General features: G+C 35.4%; 2 protein-coding genes across 5 annotated transcripts in view; both read right to left on the bottom strand.

Annotated features, from left to right (window-relative positions):
* LOC136340826 (acyl-CoA Delta-9 desaturase-like) overlaps positions 1–7,979 on the bottom strand; it is a 147,327-nt gene extending 139,348 nt beyond the window's left edge. The window contains exon 1 of the mRNA XM_066285211.1: positions 7,975–7,979. The gene's annotated coding sequence lies outside the window, so the exon portion shown is untranslated. The remainder of the gene's footprint in view (positions 1–7,974) is intronic.
* Fas1 (fasciclin 1) overlaps positions 1–12,510 on the bottom strand; it is a 146,849-nt gene that overhangs the window by 111,974 nt on the left and 22,365 nt on the right. The window lies entirely within an intron of this gene.

Genomic DNA, 12,510 nt, shown 5'->3' with positions numbered 1-12,510 from the left:
ACTATGTTCCATCAACGTTAAATAGGAGATTCTGTTCAGAGACTTTAATAATTAGTCAAGGAGACGAGAATTAAATAAATTATATCGTTCGGAATCTTAAGAACATATCAAGTAGTGCTGAATAAGTGTATCCTTTAAAGTTTTGAATTTCACTAAATCAGATGAAAAGGGCATTAATTATTCCTGTACACGAGAAAGGTGACCAATCTAAAGTCCAAGGTTTCTATTTGCTAGTTTACTCATATAGTTTTCAAACGAATTTAAGGGAATCATGCTGTCAGAGTAATCGTTCATGCAAAGGTAACCAATTTATTTAGTGATGGTCAGCTTGGTTAGTCGAAGGGCAAATCAACACTAACCGCGCTATATACATTAAAGGACAGAAAGATACCTATAGATACATATATTTCTAGATTTCTATAGGGCTTTGGACGCCTCAAGCCAGACAAATCGAATAGAAAATCTTGGAAAAGAAGTCATACATCTTTGACACTGATACTGTAGGGCCGAAATGTTGTGACTGATACAGGTCATAATAGATGTGCAGAACGTCTCGTACCAACCATGGAGTTCTTCACGGCGGCACATTGGATCCATTAGCTTTTTTCAATTAATCCTTATGACGTTCTTTTTTTCCTTTTTTTGTTCATTTCTTTCCTTTCTTTTTTAGTCCTCTTTATTTAATATTTAGGACATTTAAGATTTGCCACGCTTGATTATCCCATATACCTTTACTAAATCGATTACCTTTCTTTCTTAACGTGAGGGATCAACTGCAACGACCTTTGTCGGAACGCCGATTCTTGGTGTCTAATGAATGGTTTTCTAAAAACAAACTTGTAGCCAACAACAAGAAACGACCGCTGTAGTATGTAGGACAAGTAGAGCAAACTTGGGTAATGCCAATAAACGTGGACCTGCAGTAAAAACCTTCAGTGTTTTTGGGTATGGAAGTGGATAATACCTCGTCCTGGCAAAGGCACATTGATAACGTGGTTTCGAAAATTAATAAGGTTTACTACCGCCTGCGAGTGCTAAGCAACTATGTGATAATCAAGCGGAAAGTCATGGTGATGGTCAAATGATTTATAATGCAAACTTTAAAAGTCGCATTAAATTCGGAATAAGTTTACGATTAAAACAGGCATTTTTGTAAAATATTTTCAGTACAGAAACCAACAGTTAGGACAATCATTGAAATGGACACATAAAAAACAAACTCGGATGAGTAACGACATCAGCCACATACGTTCACGAACATTTATTGTTCTTTTTTAAAAATAAAGCGGTATTTAATGATTCGCCTCCGTTATTAATTACACTAAGAGGCCATTAACTACACTCTTCCAGTACATAAATTATCACTATATGAATGTTGTACATTGTGTAGCCCCATTAAACTACCCAATAGGGTACCAGTACGCATAAAAGAGATATCAAATACCAGATAGATTAAGAACGTTGGCTGATACTGAGCCCTGCAGTTTAAAGGTGTTTTTTTTTTCGTTTAAATTGAGGTAAAAACGTAGTGAAGCATTATACTTTGCCAGACACCTGGACGTCCATCTTGTCGTCTGATGATGGTAAATCAATTGAAGTTGTTCTCCGAGCATCGCACCTCACCCCTCTCAGAGACGAGGTCCTTGAAACTTATTCTGTGATTGGTTCTTTCAAGTCCCCACTCCCTCAACACGACAACAGCGCACGTTACGTTTAATCAGCAGTACCCCATATGTTCGGTCCGATATAAGGACCAAATGTCCATTGAGGGTAGGGCAATGGAATGTGTAGTATTGGTTAAGGGTCCAGACCAAATTTAACATAAATACAGCATAATTAATAGTAACCACCCTACCAAAGTATTTGACGGATTATTATCGCTCTCTGAATTAGAAAACATTTTTACTACCCCCGTGTTTAGAAGAAACTGGACAAATCAACTACGATAAACGGCGATGTGAACTTTTTCACGATGTTCATCAACGGCGATGTTCAATTCTTGGTGAAGTAAATGGCAAGGTGAACAACAAAGTGTGATGCTTTACTATGTTTTTTTATCCTTAAGTCCGACGCACATGAGCAACTTACGTTGCTAGTAACATTTCTCGTTCGCAAATGGACAACAGAGTAATTTTAGCTCCTCAAATAAAAATGATCGTACCGGTCAGTTCGTCATAGATGTCATTGGGACAGCATGTGTTTGCGCTCTTATCGTACGAAAAAAGAAACGAAAACAAAAGGGATTTTGGATTTATCCGATGTAAAGCCGAAGACTTTTCAAGGGACAATTTCATCAGTTGTTTGAGGGATTAAGAAAGTATCCAATAAAATTCTTCAATTATTCCCCGATGGGCATTAGCAGTTTTGATACTGTGTTAAATGTGTTGAAATGTTGAATACCATGCCAAAATATCAACATTTGTATGGCTGTATCACCACAGAAAATATTACATAAGATGATGTACACAGCCATAGCTTAAAGATACATTACAGTGGAGCCAGAAAAAATCGCCCGTGTACCGGACAGGTTTTAACAAGTGTATTGTGTACTTTTTGGCAATTGTAGCCAACTATTTACTTACCGGCAAAATGGAACATGTTTCAACTTTTTAGTTCCTTCAGCTCAAAAATCGTCCATGTGTGGAATTCTATTTAAACCCGCATGCTCCATTTCGACAACAAAATAGTTGCCAACAAAAAGTTGATCGTGTGTGGCGGGCCTTACTGCCTATTTTATCATATACTTGCTGGCATTCATTTTCCCCACTTCCTTTTTGACGTTATTCCATTACATTTTGTGGTGAAATAATTTTTTGAAGCAGAAATAATCATTATTACACACTTTACGTATTCCCCATTATTACGAAAGAGACAAAGAAGCAACTTTGCAGAAGACATGCAATAAATAGCTATACTGACTTAAGCTAATTTATTCACCGACCTTCACCAATTTGTCAACATTACGTCAAATGTTTAGAGATAAAAACCTTCATTACTCAACAATCCAGATACATTTGTGACACTGGCTTTAAACAGAATAATAAGGCAACCGACTGAAATACTAAGCTCTAAAATAATTGATGATTTCTTGGTCGGCTAATTATTGTTGTGTAGAAAGGAACGATTAAATCGAGCCATCTGCCCTTCCTTTATAGTTTATTATGTGGGAATAATCATCACTAATTGTGGCAATTGGTTGGTCTTAAACTCGAAGTAAGTTGGCATTGTTCAAGGATAACTTACACGAGAAAACACTTTACGTCCGTTGTTCTACAACAGGGAGGAAGTCGCAGTAGTTTGGTTTGAAAATAAGTTTTATTGAAATGGAAATTACCAGCACAAAAAGAGTTACTAGGAGAGGTTAATGGATTATATTCTCTGGGAAATGAATTAGAAACTGCTTTAGAACAATTTAATTAAAACCTAAACAGAGAACTCCGCTACCAACACGCACATACCTAGTTTTTCAGTTAACATGGGGATGCATTCGTTAATTGTTAATTTATATGAAACGTATGGGAATTTGCACTAAAAGTAACCATTAGTTATGGTAATTTAATAAGTTCGCATGTATAATTAGGTACATTAATACCGCGCATTTCATATTATGTTCAAGAGAGAGGCGAAGATACCCGTTCAGAAAATAGTGCGATAAATTTCAGTTGAAATTACCGGCTTCGCTTATTAATTTTAAGTTCGAGATGTTTCAAAGTTTCTCAAAAGGTACAATAGACAGATCAAAGAAATTCATAGAAATATCAATGCAAACTGCGTTGTTCCCTTTTATTGAAAGCTTATTAATCTTATTAGAGGAAAGAAAAGTATGCATAGGTATATCTGTAGACTTATTTAAGACGTTTAACAAAGTAAGCAACAGAAATTGAATAGAAAAGCTAAAAAACGTTTATATAAAACGTAATTCTCTCAAATGAAATAGAGTCATAGTTGTTTGATATGAACCGAAAAGTAACAACTGAAACAGGTCATAATAGATGTTCTAAACGTTTAGACACACGGCAACGTACTGCTTTATTAATTTTTTCAAGTTACTCTTTTCCTCTTTCTTTTCTTTATTCTCTTTCTTTCTTTTCTTTATTCTCTTTCTTTCTTTTCTTTATTCTCTTTCTTTCTTTTCTTTATTCTCTTTCTTTCTTTTTCAATTCTCTGTATTTAATATTTATAATATTTCAAGGGGGCATCCAAATATGCCCCATGATTCAATGATGGTGCAGATGATGTTGCCACCTCCACACATTTTTCTTTACATCTGAGAATTTTCTCATTTCAAATAAAACACCTAAATATATTTTCGCAGAGCCCCATTTCAGCACTTTCATAGAACCAACTAGTCATCAACGTTAAAAATATTTTTTCCGCCCATATGAACAAACTTTTATTAAATTTGCTCTTGTTCCTTCTGTACCATTTTCATCTTCCACAGCACTCCACATCCTCTTCAACATTATCGCTTTATTGCTGATCTGCATGATCAACGTTCCATATCTATATGTTATCTGTTGTTGCTTTTTTTGTCATAAAAAGTTAACTTGCGTTAATCTATTCTTACCTCTCAACCACTTCATTTTACAAGTTTGTGATTTCTCGGACTGCCCTTCAGCCTGACTTTCGTATTTTTCTCTCACAACGCTAATGGGATTATACCCTTATGGATCTTCATCACTGTCATTCTTAGTGAAATTTAGAATGTTTACGAAGCATTTCCTAATCGTGCCAGCTTGAACCCTATTTTATGCCAGATAAAGATTTATTATAGTATCCTTAATAGTCAGTTCCTTCAGAAGTTTGGATGAGTTTTCAGATTTTGAAGATACTATCGAGGTCATCCTAACCTGTAGTAAAGTTTTGTGATGCAAGTTATATTTTGATTCATAAGCTGTAGAAGAGATGTTACATTTGCTGGCATAGAAAAAGCAAAGATTTTTCTATTAATTGACCATAAATTTTCCATCAATTGACGACTAGGAACGTTACTCAATAGAAGAATGATTGCCTTTGCAGGCAGCGTTACTTGTTCTTCATATTTCCTCGCTTAACGAATAGCAAATCTTCTTGCCAAAAAGGGATACATATGGATGCATAATTTACCTTTCCTTGAGGAATAATATCCTACGCCCAAGCTATCCCGTATCCAAGCTTTTGCGGTGTAATCACAGTCAAGTAGTAGAGCAAACTTCTCAAAACATCTTGCTTTCCCTATTATAAGGGGTCGAACTTTATGTTATCCAGTTGAATTGCCACAAGCAAAGAAAGTCTAGCTTTTCAGCTCCTCTTCCGGAGGCAGATTTCTCATCGCTTTTAACCAAAATTTTTCCGGATATCAGTCTCCAAAAGAGACTGATTTTCTTAGTATGATAACTCTGTTTGTTTACTAAATTTGACCTTTTAATAGGTGAATGCAGAGCTTGTTTAAATGGTCCGAGTACCTGGGGATTTGTGGAAAGTTAGTTTTTCATAAACTATTTTCGAAAACCTAATGACAAATCTGTTTTTAAAATTATACAGCATCAATAGCAACAAACCCTCTTTTTCCTTGATTTTCTCGTACAATGGCCCGGTTTTAGCCTTTTAGAGTTCGTTTATCACTGGGAGGTTTTTTGGCTTCTGTTTGCGAAACCGGAAAAAATAAATTTACAGACTTTCAATCGAAATCAAAGCTATTCCCTCTACAAAACTTGTCACAGTAGACGCTCGGTAATGTAAACAAGCAATAATAGAAACATTGCGTTAATGTAAACACAAAATGTGCACTGTAGGATCAAGCGAAATGTGCGATAACGTAAACGAGGTGTAGGCTCGTTAATGGAAACAATTTTTGGCGATACACAAAATAAGGCAAGTGATTATCAAAAAAGCAAAAAATCCAGGCTCAATTAAAAATTTTAATATCCCCAGTGATTATGACTATTCAAAAACCTCTTGTATTACCTGCAGTATATTCCAAAATGGTTTCATAAGCGCTTGGTCCCTGAGTTATAACAATGAATTTGTAGTGAAAAATGTCCTACATATTCATAATTCGAGGATTATTTAATTTGTAGGTAAAGAATTTACAACAAAAAGCTTATAGCTCAATTTTTGTCATATACTCACAAATGAACCAAAATGTAATAAGACTCACCAAACTGTACAATCGAAAATTTCTACTTTCGTCTGCCTTATCGAAGAATCCTGAAAACACATCTGAGGTTTTGAGATAGGTAACATTACGAGAAGCTTTTAAATTTGCATATGGCTTGGAATGCAGTTTATCAGAAAACTATTCGAAAATGTTAGAAAAATCTCTTTTGTGCCAATGATCAAGATGTAGCTAATGTTCCCTTAAACGAAATCTGGGAACAATTGCCATCCAATGCTGATGTTCTTATCAGTGTGTTATTGGATGTTCTCGATTTATTGAAAATAATGAATTCCAACATTGTTTGCACTTCAGCTGATATTAATTTATAGAGCGAAGACAAGCAGACGAGTCATGTTAATAAGGCGGAAGATGTGGACGGTGAGGACGATAAGGGCCTTCTCATTGAAGGTAGAAATCCAGGCTTTAACGCTCAAGCTATACAAGTTTTTAGCCAAACTTTAGAGTGGGCTGAAAGAAAAGAAGTATCATACACGAATATTTTAGTTTTTTGTAAATTACGAGCACTGGAAGACAATGCTAAGCGCCAATTTACACAAACTAAAATTGCAGATTATTTTTTTCCAATTAAAAAGTACTTATCACTATTAGAATATTTGTTTTTTTTTATGTATACAGGGTGTCCCGTAAGTTAACGATATCTCTTGAAGAGTGGATAGGCCAACTCAAAATAAGTCGATTTAACTAAACCTACTTTAGTTGAAAAATTAATAGTGGCCGAGGTATAGGGTCTTTACTAGTAAATTTGCAATATATTTACTAAAAAATAAAACAACAATAATTATTTAAAAATTATTAGGCAATAAATTTTCATCCAGCATCAGTTATTGATTATCTCGAAAACTGTTTCTTCTAGCGACTTCAATGGGGTATACTTCTATTAAGCAGGGAAGGTGAGAGAAAAGATTTATCTAGTTCAAAATAATATTCACTGTGGCACAAAAAAGTTTTAGTAGTTTAAATTAGTCCTAATGGCCGCCTGTGACGCCCTCTAGAAGATACACCGAAATCGTCGATAACTTCGAATTTATCATGTCAAGGAATTCCTAAATAAAAAAAATCTGTGGAATTAGTTCGAAGTAGTGGAGAAGTATTAAAGAAAATTTGATTTATTTTTTCACCTTTGACTCCCTGTATCTCGGTTTTTATCATCTTTTGGACTAAAGAAAGTTTAGTTAAATCGACTTATTTTGAGTTGGCCTATCCACCCTTCAAGAGATACTGTTGTGAATACCCTGTGTCTCGTAAGCCAATGGTATCTCTTGTATCAAACGTTATCTCTACATATTTAATGGTATCTCTATGTATTAAATGTTTCTTTAATAATTAATTTATTATTTAAATCAAGTTCGCTAACATAAACATCTCGATAATGTAAACCACACTTTGAATTAGTTTACATAATCGTGCGTTTGATGTATGACTTAATTTTAGTGCCCATTAAATGAGGTGACGGTACGATGTTGGATTCCATTGGCGATTCGAAGAAGTTTCTATTAAGACAATCCCTTGCCCAACTTTAACCATTTCTTAGATAATTTTGACCAATAATTTACCGAACACCATTATCTATAACTCGTCAACAGTTTAGGACAGCACAATATGTTTTACACTGATACGTCTCAGACTTGAAAGGCTTGTGAAATGGCATAATAATTTTAAAATTAACTTTAAAGCAAACTCAAAAAACATAAAAAATTGGAAAGAGCAAACCGCTTTGTTTACCTCAAACCGTTAACGACTTACAGATCATAAGAATGCAAAAACATCAAAATTTAGTCCTCATTTGGTTAAAGTTAGAAGAAAATATCTCTTTATGAAAACAATAGAAGATGCATTGTTTGATGTAGTGAGTAAAATGCTACAGGACGATCAAAGTCCCGTTGCATGATTTCTAACATATGAAGTTCAAGCATGATTTTGCTATGCGTTTAAGGAATTAAAAGAGAAAGACATAATTGATCTTATTCTATTTGTGACCTGTAACTCCAAATCTACGGCAACCACTGTTGTAAACAGTTAAATTGGTTAAGTGAGTTGCGAAATGAAATCTGTTTAGTTATCGATTCACATCACGAAAACTGTCACTTTCTTGGTCATAATTAGGAAAAAGATTTATGTGGTGTGCAGCTCTTGGCACAATGAGGTGCAGATGTGTTGGGCTCATGGCGAAGTGAATGAATATTGTCTCATTAGAGAATTTTTAGTTGAACTGAATCTGGCTACTGCCACTTGACAAAAACAGTGATCCCTATATCTCTGCAATTATTGATCTACTTCTTCTCAGAATTTTCGAAGGTGCTTGAAAGAATAACCTACAACCGAGTTATGCAAACTCTGAAGACATACAGGATGTCCCATCGGGAACCGCCATTGGACGTTTTGAAAAAAATTAAAAAGTTACAAAATAACTTTCCGTTTGTTAGCAATTTCCAATTCTGCAGCCATCTGCAACTGTCACTTTCAACATTGAATTGTATATACATATTAAGTCGTGTAGTATGAAATGAGTAGATTCTCGAAATGCCACATTCAACTATGAATAACTTCACTCTAAATCTATATTTGGACTTGACTTTTTTATGTAGAAAAGGCACATTCTTCCTCTTTCGATCAGAGTTTAAAGTGTCAAAAATTATTGAAAACTTTTATTTTTATAAAAATTTTCGTGCAGCCATGCAAAATAGTGAAATTCGTGTGTTAATGAAATATGAGTTCCGCCGTGGAACCACAACAGCTCAGACGGCTCGCAATATTAATGATGTGTTTGGTACTGAAGTCACTTCACAGCAAACAGTATCTCGTTGGTTCATGAAATTTCATTCTGGCAATTTTGACCTAACAAATGAACCACGTGGACGACCTGAAACTCAAGTGGATAACGATCATCTGAAAGCCGTGGTGGAAGCGAATCCACGTCAAAGTGCGTTCGAATTTTCGTTAATATTCAGTGTAACCAAAAAAACAATATTGACTCATTTGGCTGAAATTGGTGAGGTGAAAAAGCTGGACAAGTGAGTACCGCATCAGTTGAGCGACATACAGAAAGAACGACGTCTCGAAGCTTGTGTTTCTTTGTTGTGCCGGTATAATAACGATCCATTTTTGAATCGGATTGTTGCTTGTGATGAGAAATGGATCCTATATGATAATACCAGACGTTCATCGCAGTGGTTGGATCAAGATGAACCACCAAAACATTGTGCGAAAAAAAATCTTCATCAAAAGAAGTTTATGGTGTTCGTTTGGTGGACCAACGCAAATGCCATCCATCACAGCTTCATGAAACCTGGTGAATCGATTACGACTGATGTCTACTGCCCACAACTGACCGAAATGATGAGGCAACTGACGGTTAAGCAGTCAAGATTAGTCAATCGAAGTGCACCGCTATTGTTGCACGACAACGCTTGGCCACACACCGCACAAGTCACCTCGGCCAAGCTACAGGAGTTGGAATTGGAAACTCTTCGTCATCCACCGTATTCACCCGACTTAGCACCCACTGATTACCACTTCTTTCAAAATTTGGATAACTTGGTAGGGAAAACATTCAACTCCTACGAGGCTGTCAAAGCTGCCTTCCACGAGTTTATCTACTCCCGGCCTGCAGCCTTTTACAGCAGGGGAATCAATGAACTTCCCGTTAAATGGCAGAAGTGTATTGATAATGGTGGTGCATATTTCGATTGACAATAAAAAATTTTCATATGAAAAAAAAATGACTAAAGTTTCAATTCAAATCTACTCATTTCATACTACACGACCTAATAAATATCTTGAAAACTGTTAATTCTAAGAAAATCATCGTATTAATAAGCTTGTATTAAAATTCAACGTAAGATTCAAAAATGGAATAATATATAGGTTGTTCTATTTAAAATAAACCAACAAGTGTCGACTTCCACTACAGCTGGAACAGCTGGCGCCATTGAAAATATTTTAAATGAGGTCGTCCCATGGCTCTTACCAAACCGATAAATGCTTGTTACTTTGCAATTCATGTTTTCCCCAAAACGTTTAATGTCGGTTCCCTGTGGGATACCCTGTATACTGGCCTCTTTGAGAATCAATTTTGCTTCCCAACTTTACAGAGATCTACAGAGCAATAGAGGTACAACACATTATTTTACATCTGCGATAAGTTGATTAGCAATATGAAGAGGACATGAGGATTGCATCTTGATCTCTTGAAGGCATTTGAAATAACCAGTCATGACTGTGAGTAAAAACTAGTAAGGCCTCCAAGGATCAATTTTAGGGCCGCGAATTTTTATTTCATGCGCAAGTGAAAAAGTGGAGCGCTGGGAAATCAATGGGCGTGCTTCGGTGTTCAGATAATTCTTCTCTTATTATTTAAGGGTCATGTCTTAACCATCCATCTATAGAGTCTGCCAGAATAGTGAAACAGATGCTTGAATGTGAAAATTATCAGAATTTTCAAGAGATTTTTTTAAGCTTTATGTGAGTTTTCATAAATTATATTTGAGTGTCGTACAGACATTTTAAGCTATTGTCGCATAACATTTCAAAATTTTTGCAACTATCGCAGGATTATTCGAAAGCATGTAAATTTTCAAAAAAGAATTATCAGAAATTCAACGTGCTTTGAGTTCTGACTTTGAATGCGAGAAAACCGGTTCTTTAAATCAATCAGGTATCAATGTTTTTATTACATCAAAAATTAATAGAATCATCGATAAGTTTGAAAGTAGTGATTCAGTTATTGATGTGAGAGACACGAAAAGTCCTCGTAGGAGTCGTTCGGAAGAAAATATCACGGCAATTTGCCAGAGTGTGGGCAAGAATTCAGGGACCTCGATTCGTGGACGTGCACAAGAATTCATGATTTGAAAAGCCATCCTTCATCGTATTTTCATGAAATATTTACAACTCCATTCTTACAAAATCCAACTGACTGAACAACTTTTGTCTACAGATCGTGCACAACGAAGTGAGTTCATCTATTGGAACATTCAAAGCCAGAAATGAATGCAGATTTTTTAGAAAAACTAATATTTAGCCACGAGAGTTATTTTAACTTCAGTGGCTTCATGAATAAGCAAAATTTCCGCTTTTGAGGTTTAGAAAGTCCAGGAATAAATCATAAAGAACATATCCATTCCAGGTATATCACTGTTTGGTGTGCATTTTGGTCTGGAGAAATTATTGGATCATTTTTTTGTGAAAATGAGCCAGGAAATGCAGTGAAGATAAATAATTTAACGTTATCGCGATGTGACAACTCTCTGGTTTATGTCTCAACTACAAGATTTTGCTCTTGGGGATGTGTGGTTTCAGCAGGACTATATCTTCATATCGCAACGTCAAACATTGAGGATGTCACACGTGAGTTTTCCTGGAGAGGTCATCTTCTGTCATGGTGACAGGCATTGGGCTCCAGGATCATACAACTTAACACCTCTTGACTTTTTCCTTTGGAGTCTTTTGAAATTTCAAGTTTATGTCAACCAACCTAAGACCACCCAAGCATTAAATGCTCAAACAGAACGAGGTATCAAACAATTACCCTGCCACAATTATATAAGACGATTGTTCAAAATTTCGTCAATAATGTTCATTTATGCCACTAAAGCAGCGGCGGTCATTTATCAGATGTATTGTTGCATACTTAATTCCCAAACGTGGATATTCTATTATAAATCAATAAATATTCCAGTATTTTGCTAAAAAAAAACGTGCTTTTTTTTTAATTCAAATTTTGCGATCTTATTGCTATCCTATCCTTCATATGGGCCGCATGCCCGATTGAAACGGATCTAACCAGTGTACAGGGTGTTCAGATTTGGAGTGTTTTAATAGGAAAATCCCATTTCCTGGCTAGATAAAGAAAAATTATGGATATTTTTTCAAAGTCATAGCCGTCTGTGAGTTGCTTTTAAAATTAAAAGTTACGTCTGTTTTTGACAAACCGGTACGCTGTAACTAAAACCTAAGCACGGCGCTGAAACCGCATCGAAAAGTCCCGTAAGAATATTTGCGTTTCATTTTAATATTATCCTAAACAAAAAAGTTATGAGGAATTTTGAAAATGGCTAAAATTTGAAAAACGCCATCTAGCGCCGTGGACTGTGAAAATATCGAAATTCGATTTTCGCCATTAACATTTTCTCAAAAATCGAGCTCTTGATATGTTTGGTAGTTTTTCCTATCTAGCCGGGAAATGGGATTTTTATGTCAAAACACTCCAAATCCGAAAATCCCGTCTGTCTTAGCGAAAGCAGGCCCCATGTGCCTAAAAGAAAATGAGTGAAAACCTTATAAGGGATTTGTATTATTGACTTTTTTATTATTTATTTTTTTAATTTTATTTTGTTATTTATCTTGTGCTT

Source organism: Euwallacea fornicatus, chromosome 8 (genome assembly GCF_040115645.1).
Source record: "Euwallacea fornicatus isolate EFF26 chromosome 8, ASM4011564v1, whole genome shotgun sequence".
Lineage (NCBI taxonomy): Eukaryota > Metazoa > Arthropoda > Insecta > Coleoptera > Curculionidae > Euwallacea > Euwallacea fornicatus.
This window is presented reverse-complemented; position numbering and strand designations above follow the sequence as displayed.